We start from the raw sequence: 17702 nt of genomic DNA on the forward strand, positions 1-17702 counted from the left end.
TCGGGAGGCGCCCTCGGACCGGTTGCGGTCGAGGAGCTTAACTCGGGATGAGGCCTCGGACCGGCTATGGCCGAGGAGCTTAGCTCAGGCGGGTAGGCCGCGTAGAGGTGACCTCGGGCCGGTTGTGGCCGAGGAGCTTGGCTCAAGAGGAGGCCTCATTTATGGTGGGGTGGCGCTTGGCCTGATCCTCTTGTGCTTCTCCCGCCTCCCGACCATCCAGGCTTCCGCCGCGATGTATTGGTTGGCCCGTTGGAGCATCATCGGTACCGCGGTGGTGGGTTGCTCCAGGAGGGACCAGAAGAACCTGGAAGGTCGCATGGCTATCATAAATGGCTGTATTAACAGGGAGGGATGAGCTTTCGGCAACCCCCAGATTTATGTGGTAAAGCGATTCACAAAATTGGAGAGGGGCTCACCCTCCCTTTGGTTGAGTCCGAGGAGCAGCACAACGGACGGCTTCGGGTGGGCGTAAGCCAGGAAGCTGAACTCGAAGTCACTGACGAGTTGATCAAAGGAGGTGATCGTCCAGGTCTTCAGGCCGCTGTACCATGTGCGAGCTGATCCTCTTAGAGTTGTGGGGAACGCTCTGCACATCAAAGCATCAGAGGTCCCATACAGCACCGTCTAGGCACGGAAAGTGGCCACGTGATCCGCTAGGTCGGTGGAGCCGTCATATGCGTCCAGAGAGGGGAGCTGGAAGTTCGGGGGGACTATCTGACCTTGAATCTCGGGCGTGAACGGAGACCCCTATTGTGCGTTCACACCGAGCTCCCCCCTTGACCAACGAACCTCCTGCTGCACTTTGTCGTGTCGCTGACTAACGAAGCGTAACTGGGCTCGCAGGGAGTCCGTTGAATCCGAAGACAATGCCTCGGGTTCCGGGCAACCTCTCGGGTTTGTCGTCGCTCGATCCCCGAGCAAGGCCGATCGGTCCCGAGGCGAAGTCGGGACCTCCGGAGGTAGCGTGTGGGCCTGGACAGGCAGCGCTTGTTGTCGCACTGGTTAGATCGCAGGCGGGTGCTCCGGACGAGCGACTAGTGGGATGATGGTTTGCACCATGCCTGTCAAAGCCCGGACTTGATAGGCGAGGTCCTGTAAGGCCTCGGACGACATCGATGATGGGTCGGTAGGGGGACCCTCGGGTGGCGACAAGCTCGGGTCGTTAAATGACCGCCAAAAGCGTTCTGAGGTCGTGGCGGGGTGTTCATCTCAAGGTTCTCCTTACGGGGCGCGCTCCCCCGGAGCCCCGATCGGGTGTGACCCCTCAGTTGTGGCTTCGTCCAAGTCGATCTGCCGATCCCTCGACATTCGGGCCCTCCTTCTAGCGGAGGCCGAGGAGCACGACGCAGGCGGGCTGGACGCGCACGTGTGTCTCGGGAGCAGGAAGCCGAGGAGCACGACGCAGGCGGGCTGGCCACGCTGGTGAGGTCTCGAGCATCGAGCGATCGAGTAACACGGTGAAGGCCAAGGGATATGGTGAAGGCGGGCAGGCCGCGCTGAGGTGGAACTCGGCAGTCTACGTCCGAGGGACACGGCTCGTGTCGAAGCTATGACCCAGGCCGAGGGATGCATCTCAGGTGGGAAGGCCGCGTTGAGATAGAACTCGGCAGTCTACGATCGAGGGATATGGCTCAACCCGAAGGATGTGGCTCGGGCTGTGGGATCCAGTTCAGGCGGGAAGGCCGCGCTGAGGTAGGACTCGGCGGTCTGCGACCGAGCAATATGGCTCAAGCCGAAAGATACGGCTCGAGGAGCACGACGCAGGCGGGTAAACCGCGCAGGTGTGTCTCGGGAGCAGGAAGCCGAGGAGCACGACGCAGGCGGGCTGGCAACGCACGTGTGTCTCGGGAGCAGGAAGCCGAGGATCATGACGCAGTCGGGCTGGCCGCGCACGTGTGTCTCGGGAGCAGGAAGCCGAGGAGCACGACGTAGGCGGGCTGGTTGGCCGCGCTGGTGGTCTCGGGCATTACGCGGCCGAGGAGCACGACGCAAGCGGGCTGGCTGGCCGCGCTGGTGGTCTTGAGCATTACGCGGCCGAGGGGCACGGCGCAGGCGGGCAAACCACGCAGGTGTGGTCTCTGGCATCGTGCGACCGAGTAGCACGACGCAGGCGAGCAGGCCGCGCAGGTGTGGCCTTGGGCATTGAGCGACCGAGTAGCACAACGTAGGCGGATAGGCCACGCTGGTGAGGTCTCGGGCATCGAGCGATCGAGTAGCACGACGCAGGCGGGCAAACCACGCAGGTGTGTCTCGGGAGCAGGAAGCCGAGGAGCACGACGTAGGCGAGCTGGCCGCGCATGTGTGTCTCAGGAGCAAGAAGCCGAGGAGCACGACGCAGGCGGGCTGGCCGCGCTGGTGGTCTCGAGCATTACGCGGCCGAGGAGCACGACGCGGGCGGGCAAACCACGCAGGTGTGGTCTCGGGCATAATGCGACCGAGTAGCACGACGCAGGCGGGCAGGGTGCGCAGGTGTGGCCTTGGGCATCGAGCGACCGAGTAGCACCATGTAGGCGGACAGGCCACGCTGGTGAGGTCTTGGGCATCGAGCGACCGAGTAGCATGACGCAGGCGGGCAAACCACGCAGGTGGAACTCAGCTGTCTACGTCCGAGGGACACGGCTCGGGTGATCACCCGACATTCCGAGCCCTCCTTCTAGCGCCAAAATGTTGTGGTAAACAACTGTAAGCCGTGGCCTCGGGGGCCGACGCGGCTTTGTTCGGGCTCGGTCGACGAGGGGATCTCTCCTAGGTGGGCTTCGACGAACCGTCTGGGTGGTCGCGTGCTGGTGTCGTCGGGTCCTCATGGAGGCGGCTCCACGCCGGGAGCCCAGCGGGAGGTCGGGCGTCTTCATACCTGCATGGAGGTCGGGTCGGAAGCTCGGCCTGACCCCTCCGACGACCAAGTTAAAGGAAGCGGAGAGGGTTTTAGGTGGAGAAGTAGAAGTTCCAGTCCCCTTTTTCCATTCAGAAGGTAAGGGTATTTATAGGTAAGCTTACTGTTCCCTGATGTGCCCGCTTGCAAGGGGCAGGCTGGTAGCGTCTGACATTGCTATTGACGTTACGTGGAGAACCGAAATGTCGTAGGGTATGGGCGAGGGTCGGTCGTCGTCCTCCTCTACCTCGGTCAAGCGCGTGGGGTCAAGCAACGATGAAGTCGTTGTCTGAGAGCGGATAACGTCAGCGCATGTCGAGTCAGCATTATTGCCCTCCTCCTCGGACAGAATGGCGCCCAGGTGAGGCGTTGAATTCTGTTTTTTTTATTCTTTAATTTTTGTTTTATTAACTTTTTAAATTTCTATACAAGTTCAAATTCATCACCACTTCAGCTTATGCTCAAGTGGTTTTCTTGTGTTCTATGTCTCAAATCGTTCATGTTCTTTGAAAGGTTGTTTTGTTCATCATGTTCATCATGTGTATTGTACACCATTTTCATATGTCATTAACGAATCAATTAGTTCTTTAAGTGGTAAGTTGTTTAGATTTTTAGCTTCTTTTATCATAGTTACTTTTGAATTCCAATTTTTAGAAAGAGAATGTAAAATCTTGTTTACAAGTTCAAAATCCGAAAAACTTCTACCAATTGTTTTTAAAACATTGATGACATACGTAAAACGGGTGTACATGTCAACAACAGTTTCTTTTGGTTTCATTCAAAAGAGTTCAAAATCGTGCATTAAAAGATTGATTTTTGAAACCTTAACACTTCTTGGTGTGTGGTTTCAAGAAAAAGTGTTAAATATTGAAAGTAGTTTCGCACAAAGAAACCCGATTAAACTATGTTTTATATAAGACGTAAAATAGAGCATTCATAGTCGGGTGAGGTTTGCGAACGCGAAGGGGATGCAACCGGTGAGTTGGTTGGAGTCGAGGAGGAGGTGTTCGAGAGGCGGCCGAGGGCGGGTGGAATGGGGCCGGCGAGCTGCTTGAGGTTGCTGAGATCGAGCAACCGGAGGGAGAAGAGGTCGCCGAGGGCAAGCGAGAGCCTCCCGGCAATGGAGGCGTCGGAGATGAAGTCGGGCCCGGCGGAGAGGCCAGGGCGGGAGACGTTGACGACGCGGCCAGTGGCAGCGTCGCAGGCCACGCCGTCCCACGCGGAGCAACAGTCCGTGGCCGAGTCCCAGGAGCGGAGGAGGCCGGAGGGGTCGGCACGCTGCCATTTTTGTCCCTATCATATGCCCCCCCCGAAAGGAGCTATGCGTCGGTTTTTGCATGTAGGGAGTCCGATGCATGGCTTCTTACTTCAGGTAGGCTGTTCATGCGGATCCGAGGGGCATGGCGCAGACGAGCCGGTCGCGCGAACGCATCTCGAGCAGCACGAGGTCGAGGTGCGCAACTTAGTCAGGAAGCCGAGCAGAGTTGGACTCGGGGGCAATGGAGCCGAGGAGCACAGCGCAGGCGGGGTGACCGCGCAGGTGTGGTTTCGGGAGTTGTAGAGCCGAGGGCCGCGAGGGCGAGGAGCACAGAGCATGTGTGGTTTCGGACGCATTTCGGGGAGAACGGAGCCGCGAGGGCGAGGAGCACGACGCAGGCGGGCTAGCCGCGCAGGCGTGTCCTGGGTGGCGCAGAGTCGAAGAGCAGAGGAGCACGACGCAGGCGGGCTAGCCGCGCAGGCGTGTCCTGGGTGGCGTAGAGCCGAAGAGCCGAGGAGCGACCAAGTATGTCTTGGGTGGCGTAAAGCCGAAGAGCCGAGGAGCGGCCAAGTATGTCTTGGGGGGCGTAAAGCCGAAGAGCCGAGGAGCGCGATGCAAGCGGGTAAACCGCGCAGGTATGTCTTGGGTTGCGTAAAGCAGAAGGGCCGAGGAGCGCGACGCAGGCGGGTAAACCGTGCAGGTATGTCTTGGGTGCAGGGGCCGAGGAGTTCGACGCAAGCGGGTGAACCGCGCAGGTGTGTCCCGAGAGCCGGGGGGCCGAGGAGCACGACGCAGGCGGGGTGACCGCGCAGGTGTGATATCGGGAGGCGTAAGGCCGAAGGCCGAGGAGCACAACGCAGGCGGGGTGACCGCGCAGGTGTGATCTCGGGAGGCCTAAGGCCGAGGGCCGAGGGCCGAGGAGCACAACGCAGGCGGGGTGACCGTGCAGGTGTGGTCTCGGGAGGCGTAAAGCCTAGGGCCGAGGGCCGAGGAGCACAACGCAGGCGGGTGAACCGCGCAGGTGTGATCTCGGGAGGCGTAAGGCCGAGGGCCGAGGAGCACAACGCAGGCGGGGTGACTGCGCAGGTGTGACTGCGCAGGCGGGGTGGCTGCGCAGGCGGGGTGATTGCGATCGAGTAGCACGATGCAGGCGAGCAGGACGCGAGGACGCGGTCTCGGGCACCACGCGGTCGAGGAACACGACAGGCGGTAGGGCCGCGCCGAGGTGGATCTCGGCAACGAGCGGCAGAGGTGCTCGGTGCAGGCAGGTAGCGACCGAGGGGCGAGACCCAGGTGGGTGGGCCGCCCTAATGTCACGAACGGTCGTCGCGCAACCGCAACAACTCCGTTCAACGAACCGTTCGTCGCTCACCCCTGCATGTACAGCTGCTTGACAACATGTTTTGTCTTAGTTTTGGGTCATTTTGCTTGTAAATATGTAAGTTCGAACAAGCTCCAGTGTTGCAAAGCGATCGCTCACCGAACCGAGCAAAACAACCCCAAAACAGCCCAAAACGGCCTGTTTTCGTGTGCCGCGGGAGGTGAGCGGAGAACTGCCTCCGCTCACCAAAACGTCAGCCATCTCAGCCCCCAGGAACCCCCCGGGTGGCACATGGCTGGATGGGGCTTCGGTTATATACCGGGCGTTGAACTCTCTTTCGCAAGTTCGCACGTGACCCCTACGGGAACTTGTCTTCGCGCCCGGGACCAGGTGAGTGGCTGTTTGTGGGCTTGTAGCTGTTCGTTCATCCTTGAAAGCCTTGTTTTCTCCTTCCCCCTCTTTTCTCTTGTGCACACAAGGTGTTCGACGAATTGCTTGTAAAGCTTCCCCTTTCGCGAGACTTCGGGACTTGTCCGTTGCTCGTTCTTTCGATCTAACTTTCTTTCTCTTTTACAGGTCCTTCGGGACCTGCGAGAGGTTACAAAGTGGCTGATCCTTGCGGAGCAAGATCGCAAGGGCGAAGCGCGACTTAGGCAACGCAAGCTAAGTTCGCGTCTTTGCCACAAGGGTGACTCGCGACTTAGGCAACGCAAGCTAAGTTCGCGTCTTTGGCCGCAAGGGTGCCTCACGCCTTAGGCAATTCCAGCTAAGGTCGTGACATTGTGGTATCAGAGCGGGCAAGCTCTTCGATCGAACAGCGAACGAACTTCGCAACTTCGCCATGGCAAAGCATCGTGGCGAATCAAGCAAGACGGGGCAAACCGGACCCTTGCCCCAAGCAGTCGCAGGTGGGCTGCATGTGCACACTCGCTCGCATGCTGTTGTAGCCGCTCAAGAGGAGCGCGGCAGCGAACAGGACGAGCGAGAAGTTGGCAACTCTCCGCGAGCGGAGGAAGCACAATCTGGTGCGCTAACTGGGAAGAAGAGTCATAAGGAGAGACTCACGACGGCGGAGACCCGCTTGGATGTTCTGGAAGCGAGCTTGGAGGAACTTTACCATGACCAACAAAGACTTGTTGGGGTAGAGAGCTCGCAAGAGGAAGCGGAGTCTAGGATCGACAGGGTCGAGGCCCTAGTCGATCGACTGTCTGACGACACCAAAGACTCCGTGCAACACTTACAAGATGTTGTGGCGGAACTCACTGCAAAGGTGGCCATGCTTACAAGAACACTGAATGCAGGAGGAGGCAACACCCGCGCGGCACCGCCACAAAATTTGAGGGCACCTGAGCCTCATGGATATGGAGGGGCCAGAGATGCCAAGGAGCTCGAGAACTTTCTGTTCGACATGGAGCAATACTTCCGAGCTACGAGGCCCGATTCTGAAGATACCAAAGTTTCTATAGCAACAATGTATCTGAACGGAGATGCGAAACTTTGGTGGCGAACTCGTTGGGAGGAGATCCAACAAGGTCGGTGTCGAGTCGACACATGGGCGGACTTGAAGCGGGAGTTGAGAACTCAGTTCCTACCGGAGAACACAGAGTTCGTCGCAAGAAGGAAGTTGAGACAACTCCGCCAAAGTACCACCATCCGAGACTATATGAAGCAGTTTTCTGCACTAATGCTGGACATACAGGACATGTCAGAGAAGGACAAGTTGTTCAGCTTCCTTGATGGTTTGAAACTATGGGCTCAACAGGAGCTGAATCGAAGGAATATTACCGATGTGGTCGGGGCAATTGCAGCTGCAGAAAGGCTCACCGACTTTGTTTCCTCTGAAGACCCAGCGAGAAGGAAACAATCTTCAAGCAATCGCCCTCAAAAACATTCTCGAGGGAAGGAGCTCGGGGGCGAACAGAAGAAGAGGAGCTCCCAAAAAGGGCCGAACTCGAAAGGCATGGCCTCAAAACCTGGAGGATGCTTTTTGTGCGGAGGACCGCACATGGTAAGGGAGTGCCCACAGAAACAGGCACTCAACGCTTTGACGGCTTCCATCCACCCTCCCCGATCGGACAAGGGCAAAACTGTTGCTCTTAGTTCGAGCAGTTCAGAATCCAGCAGCGACGATGAGGAGTCGCAAGGACCCCGAATGGGAGCAATGCGTTTGTTGAATGCTATGCGGGGTCAAGTGGGGGAGAACAACAAGACAAAGCAACAGAAAGCAGGGGGTAGTGAGTTGATGTATGTAGACATCAAGCTGAACGGCCAAACGACCCGTGCAATGGTGGATACGGGCGCTACCCACAACTTCATAGCCGATCGTGAAGCACAGCGACTTGGGTTGATCTTGGAGAAGAGCCCAAGCCGAATGAAAGCAGTGAACTCGGAGGCCAAGCGAATCTCCGGGTTGGCGAAGGGAGTTCCCATCAAAATCGGGACTTGGAGCGGGAACACCAACATGATGGCCGTGCTACTGGACGACTTCCAAGTGATTCTTGGAATGGAGTTTATGCACGCGGCAAAGTTGGTGCCGATGCCGTTCCTGAACTCCCTATGTATGATGGGAGGCGATGACCCCTGCGTGGTTCCCGTCTCTCGGAGAGGAACTAAGGAGCTCCAACACATTTCGGCGTTACAATTGAAGAAAGGGGTGCGAAAAGGCGAGTTGACATTCGTGGCTGCTATGAAGCTAGAGCCACTCAACGAGGAGGCCATTCAAGAACCTGCTGTGGTGGCGAACGTCCTGAAAGAGTTCAAAGACGTCATGCCACCCGAGTTGCCGAAGACTCTTCCACCACGCAGAGGCGTGGATCACAGTATCGAGCTGGAGCCAGGAGTAAAGCCTCCAGCAAGACCACCCTACCGCATGCCTCCACCAGAGTTGGCAGAACTCAGAAAGCAGTTGGGTGAACTGCTAAGCGGTGGTCTCATCCGCAGCTCTAAAGCACCTTTCGGAGCTCCAGTTCTCTTCCAGAAGAAACAAGATGGGAGCCTCCGATTATGCGTCGACTACCGAGCCCTCAACAAAGTAACAGTGAAGAACAAGTATCCCATCCCGCTCATTGCAGACTTGTTCGATCAATTGGGCAAGGCAAAGTATTTCTCAAAACTCGACCTTCGGTCGGGGTATTGGCAGGTGCGCAATGCTGAAGGCGACGAAGCAAAGACTACCTGTGTGACCAGGTATGGAGCGTTTGAGTTCTTGGTGATGCCTTTCGGCTTGACCAACGCTCCGGCCACATTCTGTACTCTCATGAACCAACTATTCAAGGAGTATTTGGATAAGTTCGTGGTCGTCTACTTGGACGATATCGTCGTCTACAGCCAAACGCTCGAGGAGCACGTCAAGCACCTTCGGACGATTTTCAAGGTTCTCAGGGAGAACACTCTGTTCGTAAAAAGGGAGAAATGCTACTTTGCTCAGACTGAGATCCTATTCTTGGGGCATCGAATCGGTGATGGCTCCATTCGGATGGAAAAGTCGAAGGTGCAAGCAGTTGCGGAATGGCGAACTCCAAAGAAGGTGCCAGAGTTGAGATCCTTCCTTGGTTTCGTCAACTACTATCGACGCTTCATTGCGGGATATTCGAAGCGGGCAACCCCACTGACGGAGTTGCTGAAGAAGGAGCAGCCTTGGAAGTGGTCTGACAAATGTGAGAGAGCATTCCAAGATCTGAAGGCTGCTGTTCTAGAAGAACCAGTGCTCAAATTGCCAAACTATGGAGAGCCCTTTGAAGTCCATACAGATGCTTCGGACTTCACTATTGGGGGAGTACTCATGCAGGAAGGTCATCCGGTGGCCTATGAGAGCCGCAAACTCAACGAGACCGAGAGGCGGTATCCAGTGCATGAGAAGGAGATGACAGTAGTGATCCACAGTCTGCGAGTTTGGCGACACTACCTCCTCGGGTCGCGATTTGTGCTGAGGACAGACAACATCGCCCTGAGCTATTTCCAAACTCAGAAGAAGCTCTCCCCAAAGCAGGCACGATGGCAGGACTTCCTGGCTGAATTTGATATGGCGATGGAGTACAAGCCTGGGAAGGTGAATGTCGTGGTCGATGCGTTGAGTCGGAAGGTGGAATGCGTGAATGCTGCACAACTGGAGGGCAGAGGCCAAGCAAGTCAATTGCACTCCAACTTCCTCTCCCGGATCAAGAATGGACTGTATAGTGATCCCCAGGCAGTTATCCTGATGCAGCTCATCAAAGAAGGCAAGGCACGACGATTTGGGTCCAGGAGGGACTTGTTTACACGAAAGGAAATAGGGTCTATGTTCCCAGAGTGGACAATTTAAGGCGTGAACTCTTAAAAGAGTGTCACGATTCCCTTTGGGCTGGACACCCGGGCATTCACAGAACGTTGGCTCTCGTGGAGAGGGCCTTCTACTAGCCGAAGATGGGGATTGATGTGGAGGAATACGTTCGAACATGCCTTACTTGCCAACAAAACAAGGTGGAGCAACGGAAGCCGGTGGGACTTTTGGAGCCGTTGCCCGTACCAAAAAGGCCGTGGGAGAGCATTTCCTTGGACTTCATATCAAGCTTGCCACCTGTAGGGGGACTTGGATCGATACTCGTGGTGGTCGATCGGTTTTCAAAGTATGCAACTTTCATTGCTGCTCCCCTACACTGTTCAGCAGAAGAGGCGGCCAGACTGATGATGAAGAATGTAGTGAAGTATTGGGGAGTCCCGCACAATATCATTAGTGATCGAGACGCTCGGTTCCTGGGACGATTCTGGACCGAGCTCTTCAAATTGTTGGGGTCAAAGTTATACTTCTCTACAAGCCTCCACCCCCAGACGGATGGCCAGACTGAAAGAATAAATTCGCTCTTGGAGCAATATCTTCGGCACTACGTGAGTGCCAATCAACGAGATTGGGTGAAGCTGTTGGACATTGCCCAATTCTCCTACAACTTGCAGCGGAGCTCTGCATCCAACAAGAGCCCCTTCGAGATTATCACAGGACAACAACCGTCGACTCCGCACTCTATGGCAATTGGGTATACTGGGAGCAGTCCATCAGCCTATCATTTCGCAAAGGAGTGGCATCGAAATTCAGATATTGCGCGGGCTTACTTGGAGAAGGCGGCAAAACGGATGAAGAAGTGGGCAGACTTGGGAAGGCGACCACAGGAGTTCAAAGTTGGCGATTTGGTGTTGGTAAAGCTCCAACCAGCATCACTCCAATTCTTCAGGAAGAGAGTCCACAAAGGATTGGTGCGTAAGTATGAAGGGCCCTTCCCTATTATCAGTAGGGTAGGCAATGTGTCTTACAAGTTGCAGCTACCGGCGTGGTTCAAAATTCACAACGTTCTTCACGCCAGCAACCTAAAAGCCTACCACTCGGATCCGCAAGATGCTTCCAGAAGTGTTCCCACTCGGCTACCTCCCATCACGACCTCCTACGAGAAGCGAGTGGAAACCATTTTGGCGGATCGCAAGATGAAGCTACCCAACGGAGCGGAGCAAACAGAGTACTTGGTGAAGTGGCGAAAGCTTCCCCGAACTGAAGCCAGTTGGGAGCCTGAAGACACCCTGCGACATGAAGAGGAAGTCATCAACAACTACCAACAAGCGTCGACGAGGGCGTCGACAGTTTAAGTGGGGGAGAATATCACGAACGGTCGTCGCACAACCACAACAACTCCGTTCAACGAACCGTTCGTCGCTCACCCCTGCATGTACAGCTGCTTGACAGCACGTTTTGTCTTAGTTTTGGGTCATTTTGCTTGTAAATATGTAAGTTTGAACAAGCTGCAGTGTTGCAAAGCGATCGCTCACCGAACCGAGCAAAACAACCCCAAAACAGCTCAAAACGGCCCGTTTTCGCGTGCCGCGGGAGGTGAGCGGAGAACTGCCTCCGCTCACCAAAAGGTCAGCCATCTCAGCCCCCAGGAACTCCCCGGGTGGCACATGGCTGGATGGGGCTTCGGTTATATACCGGGAGTTGAACTCTCTTTCGCAAGTTCGCACGTGACCCCTACGGGAACTTGTCTTCGCGCCCGGGACCAGGTGAGCGGCTGTTTGTGGGCTTGCAGCTGTTCGTTCATCCTTGAAAGCCTTGTTTTCTCCTTCCCCCTCTTTTCTCTTGTGCACACAAGGTGTTCGACGAATTGCTTGTAAAGCTTCCCTTTTCGCGAGCCTTCGGGACTTGTCTGTTGCTCGTTCTTTCGATCTAACTTTCTTTCTCTTTTACAGGTCCTTCGGGACCTGCGAGAGGTTACAAAGTGGCTGATCCTTGCGGAGCAAGATCGCAAGGGCGAAGCGCGACTTAGGCAACGCAAGCTAAGTTCGCGTCTTTGCCACAAGGGTGACTCGCGACTTAGGCAACGCAAGCTAAGTTCGCGTCTTTGGCCGCAAGGGTGCCTCACGCCTTAGGCAATTCCAGCTAAGGTCGTGACACTAAGGCAGACTCGGCGGTGAACATTGCCGAGGAGTCCGGCGCAGACGGGTTGGCCGTGCAGACGTGTCTCGGGGTTTATGGAGCCGAGGGGCACGACGCGGGCGTACTGGCGGCACTGGTCTATCTCGGGAACATGGAGCCAAGGAGCACGACGCAGGCGGGGTGACCGCGCAGGCGTGGTCGCGAGGGCCATTCAAGAACCTGCTGTGGTGGCGAACGTCCTGAAAGAGTTCAAAGACGTCATGCCACCCGAGTTGCCGAAGACTCTTCCACCACGCAGAGGCGTGGATCACAGTATCGAGCTGGAGCCAAGAGTAAAGCCTCCAGCAAGACCACCCTACCGCATGCCTCCACCAGAGTTGGCAGAACTCAGAAAGCAGTTGGGTGAACTGCTAAGCGGTGGTCTCATCCGCAGCTCTAAAGCACCTTTCGGAGCTCCAGTTCTCTTCCAGAAGAAACAAGATGGGAGCCTCCGATTATGCGTCGACTACCGATCCCTCAACAAAGTAACAATGAAGAACAAGTATCCCATCCCGCTCATTGCGGACTTGTTCGATCAATTAGGCAAGGCAAAGTATTTCTCAAAACTCGACCTTCGGTCGGGGTATTGGCAGGTGCGCATTGCTGAAGGCGACGAAGCAAAGACTACCTGTGTGACCAGGTATGGAGCGTTTGAGTTTTTGGTGATGCCTTTCGGCTTGACCAACGCTCCGGCCACATTCTGTACTCTCATGAACCAACTATTCAAGAAGTATTTGGATAAGTTTGTGGTCGTCTACTTGGACGATATCGCCGTCTACAGCCAAACGCTCGAGGAGCACGTCAAGCACCTTCGGACGATTTTCAAGGTTCTCAGGGAGAACACTCTGTTCGTAAAAAGGAAGAAATGCTACTTTGCTAAGACTGAGATCCTATTCTTGGGGCATCGAATCGGTGATGGCTCCATTCAGATGGACAAGTCGAAGGTGCAAGCAGTTGCGGAATGGCGAACTCCAAAGAAGGTGCCAGAGTTGAGATCCTTCCTTGGTTTCGTCAACTACTATCGACGCTTCATTGCGGGATATTCGAAGTGGGCAACCCCACTGACGGAGTTGCTGAAGAAGGAGCAGCCTTGGAAGTGGTCTGACAAATGTGAGAGAGCATTCCAAGATCTGAAGGCTGCTGTTCTAGAAGAACCTGTGCTCAAATTGCCAAACTATGGAGAGCCCTTTGAAGTCCATACAGATGCTTCGGACTTCACTATTGGGGGAGTACTCATGCAGGAAGGTCATCCGGTGGCCTACGAGAGCCGCAAACTCAACGAGACCGAGAGGCGGTATCCAGTGCATGAGAAGGAGATGACAGCAGTGATCCACGGTCTGCGAGTTTGGCGACACTACCTCCTCGGGTCGCGATTTGTGCTGAGGACAGACAACATCGCCCTGAGCTATTTCCAAACTCAGAAGAAGCTCTCCCCAAAGCAGGCACGGTGGCAGGACTTCCTGGCTGAATTTGATATGGCGATGGAGTACAAGCCTGGGAAGGCGAATGTCGTGGCCGATGCGCTGAGTCGGAAGGTGGAATGCGTGAATGCTGCACAACTGGAGGGCAGAGGCCAAGCAAGTCAATTGCACTCCAACTTCCTCTCCCGGATCAAGAATGGACTGTATAGTGATCCCCAGGCAGTTATCCTGATGCAGCTCATCAAAGAAGGCAAGGCACGACGATTTTGGGTCCAGGAGGGACTTGTTTACACGAAAGGGAATAGGGTCTATGTTCCCAGAGTGGACAATTTAAGGCGTGAACTCTTAAAAGAGTGTCACGATTCCCTTTGGGCTGGACACCCGGGCATTCACAGAACGTTGGCTCTCGTGGAGAGGGCCTTCTACTGGCCGAAGATGGGGATTGATGTGGAGGAATACGTTCGAACATGCCTTACTTGCCAACAAGACAAGGTGGAGCAACGGAAGCCGGTGGGACTTTTGGAGCCGTTGCCCGTACCAGAAAGGCCGTGGGAGAGCATTTCCTTGGACTTTATATCAAGCTTGCCACCTGTAGGGGGACTTGGATCGATACTCGTGGTGGTCCATCGATTTTCAAAGTATGCAACTTTCATTGCTGCTCCCCTACACTGTTCAGCAGAAGAGGCGGCCAGACTGATGATGAAGAATGTAGTGAAGTATTGGGGAGTCCCGCACAATATCATTAGTGATCGAGACGCTCGGTTCCTGGGACGATTCTGGACCGAGCTCTTCAAATTGTTGGGGTCAAAGTTATACTTCTCTACAAGCCTCCACCCCCAGACGGATGGCCAGACTGAAAGAATAAATTCGCTCTTGGAGCAATATCTTCGGCACTACGTGAGTGCCAATCAACGAGATTGGGTGAAGCTGTTGGACATTGCCCAATTCTCCTACAACTTGTAGCGGAGCTCTGCATCCAACAAGAGCCCCTTCGAGATTATCACAGGACAACAACCGTTGACTCCGCACTCTATGACAATTGGGTATACTGGGAGCAGTCCATCAGCCTATCATTTCGCAAAGGAGTGGCATCGAAATTCAGATATTGTGCGGGCTTACTTGGAGAAGGCGGCAAAACGGATGAAGAAGTGGGCAGACTTGGGAAGGCGACCACAGGAGTTCAAAGTTGGCGATTTGGTGTTGGTAAAGCTCCAACCAGCATCACTCCAATTCTTCAGGAAGAGAGTCCACAAAGGATTGGTGCATAAGTATGAAGGGCCCTTCCCTATTATCAGCAGGGTAGGCAATGTGTCTTACAAGTTGCAGCTGCCGGCGTGGTTCAAAATTCACAACGTTCTTCACGCCAGCAACCTAAAAGCCTACCACTCGGATCCGCAAGATGCTTCCAGAAGTGTTCCCACTCGGCTACCTCCCATCACGACCTCCTACGAGAAGCGAGTGGAAACCATTTTGGCGGATCGCAAGATGAAGCTACCCAACGGAGCGGAGCAAACAGAGTACTTGGTGAAGTGGCGAAAGCTACCCCGAACTGAAGCCAGTTGGGAGCCTGAAGATGCCCTGCGACATGAAGAGGAAGTCATCAACAACTACCAACAAGCGTCGACGAGGGCGTCGACAGTTTAAGTGGGGGAGAATGTCACGAACGGTCGTCGCGCAACCGCAACAACTCCGTTCAACGAACCGTTCGTCGCTCACCCCTGCATGTACAGCTGCTTGACAGCACGTTTTGTCTTAGTTTTGGGTCATTTTGCTTGTAAATATGTAAGTTTGAACAAGCTGCAGTGTTGCAAAGCGATCGCTCACCGAACCGAGCAAAACAACCCCAAAACAGCTCAAAACGGCCCGTTTTCGTGTGCCGCGGGAGGTGAGCGGAGAACTGCCTCCGCTCACCAAAAGGTCAGCCATCTCAGCCCCCAGGAACTCCCCGGGTGGCACATGGCTGGATGGGGCTTCGGTTATATACCGGGCGTTGAACTCTCTTTCGCAAGTTCGCACGTGACCCCTACGGGAACTTGTCTTCGCGCCCGGGACCAGGTGAGCGGCTGTTTGTGGGCTTGCAGCTGTTCGTTCATCCTTGAAAGCCTTGTTTTCTCCTTCCCCCTCTTTTCTCTTGTGCACACAAGGTGTTCGACGAATTGCTTGTAAAGCTTCCCTTTTCGCGAGCCTTCGGGACTTGTCTGTTGCTCGTTCTTTCGATCTAACTTTCTTTCTCTTTTACAGGTCCTTCGGGACCTGCGAGAGGTTACAAAGTGGATGATCCTTGCGGAGCAAGATCGCAAGGGCGAAGCGCGACTTAGGCAACGCAAGCTAAGTTCGCATCTTTGCCACAAGGGTGACTCGCGACTTAGGCAACGCAAGCTAAGTTCGCGTCTTTGGCCGCAAGGGTGCCTCACGCCTTAGGCAATTCCAGCTAAGGTCGTGACACTAAGGCAGACTCGGCGGTGAACATGGCCGAGGAGTCCGGCGCGGACGGGTTGGCCGTGCAGACGTGTCTCGGGGTTTATGGAGCCGAGGGGCACGACGCGGGCGTACTGGCGGCACTGGTCTATCTTGGGAACATGGAGCCAAGGAGCACGACGCAGGCAGGGTGACCGCGCAGGCGTGGTCGCGAGGGCCATTCAAGAACCTGCTGTGGTGGCGAACGTCCTGAAAGAGTTCAAAGACGTCATGCCACCCGAGTTGCCGAAGACTCTTCCACCACGCAGAGGCGTGGATCACAGTATCGAGCTGGAGCCAGGAGTAAAGCCTCCAGCAAGACCACCCTACCGCATGCCTCCACCAGAGTTGGCAGAACTCAAAAAGCAGTTGGGTGAACTGCTAAGCGGTGGTCTCATCCGCAGCTCTAAAGCACCTTTCGGAGCTCCAGTTCTCTTCCAGAAGAAACAAGATGGGAGCCTCCGATTATGCGTCGACTACCGATCCCTCAACAAAGTAACAATGAAGAACAAGTATCCCATCCCGCTCATTGCGGACTTGTTCGATCAATTGGGCAAGGCAAAGTATTTCTCAAAACTCGACCTTCGGTCGGGGTATTGGCAGGTGCGCATTGCTGAAGGCGACGAAGCAAAGACTACCTGTGTGACCAGGTATGGAGCGTTTGAGTTTTTGGTGATGCCTTTCGGCTTGACCAACGCTCCGGCCACATTCTGTACTCTCATGAACCAACTATTCAAGAAGTATTTGGATAAGTTTGTGGTCGTCTACTTGGACGATATCGCCGTCTACAGCCAAACGCTCGAGGAGCACGTCAAGCACCTTCGGACGATTTTCAAGGTTCTCAGGGAGAACACTCTGTTCGTAAAAAGGAAGAAATGCTACTTTGCTAAGACTGAGATCCTATTCTTGGGGCATCGAATCGGTGATGGCTCCATTCGGATGGACAAGTCGAAGGTGCAAGCAGTTGCGGAATGGCGAACTCCAAAGAAGGTGCCAGAGTTGAGATACTTCCTTGGTTTCGTCAACTACTATCGACGCTTCATTGCGGGATATTCGAAGTGGGCAACCCCACTGACGGAGTTGCTGAAGAAGGAGCAGCCTTGGAAGTGGTCTGACAAATGTGAGAGAGCATTCCAAGATCTGAAGGCTGCTGTTCTAAAAGAACCAGTGCTCAAATTGCCAAACTATGGAGAGCCCTTTGAAGTCCATACAGATGCTGTTGAATCTCGTATTTTGATGATGAAACTACTTGATATATGTTTATGATTTAATCTGCGTTTTGAGTGACGCAGGATGCTTTGATCAGGATGAGACAATTAAAGCAGGAAAATCATGTTGTGCCGGAGGAACATGTCAGAAGATTGGACGTCGGGCCGGTGGATCGGTCGACGTATCGACAGAAGGCTTCGGGCCGTGGACTCGGGCATCGGGCCAAGAAGAGCGGGTATTGTGCCAAGGATATCGGAGTTGCGGAGTCAACTGGCCGATTGGGCAATAGGCCGCAGGAGAGGACGATGCGCCGAAGAATCAGACGAAGCGTCGAGGGACCAATGACATGCCGGACAACTTGGTTAATTGCTTAGGATTAATTGTCTCGATCGAAGTTTTGTTTTAAGTGTGCAGGATTAACTACGATGAAAGATAGACAAGCAGCAGGAGTTGCGCAGGAGTCAAGTTCATGATCACGTTGGGAGTTCGAGAGTTCGACGGAAGTACGGACGGTCGTCGGAGGTTCTGCGAGAACAGATCCGAGAAGTCCAGAAGCTTGCCAAGCGAAGCTCGTCGGAACTCGCCAAGTGGATCGTCGCAAAGTCCAGGAGTTTGCCGGAAGTCCGCAGAAGCATCACCGAGGGTTCATCGGATGATCGACGGAAGTTCGCCGGAAACTCGCCGGAAGAAGCGATTGACGTACCGAAGCAAAGCTGCAGAAATTGTCTTAG

This window comes from Musa acuminata, unplaced genomic scaffold (genome assembly GCF_036884655.1).
Source record: "Musa acuminata AAA Group cultivar baxijiao unplaced genomic scaffold, Cavendish_Baxijiao_AAA HiC_scaffold_1077, whole genome shotgun sequence".
Lineage (NCBI taxonomy): Eukaryota > Viridiplantae > Streptophyta > Magnoliopsida > Zingiberales > Musaceae > Musa > Musa acuminata.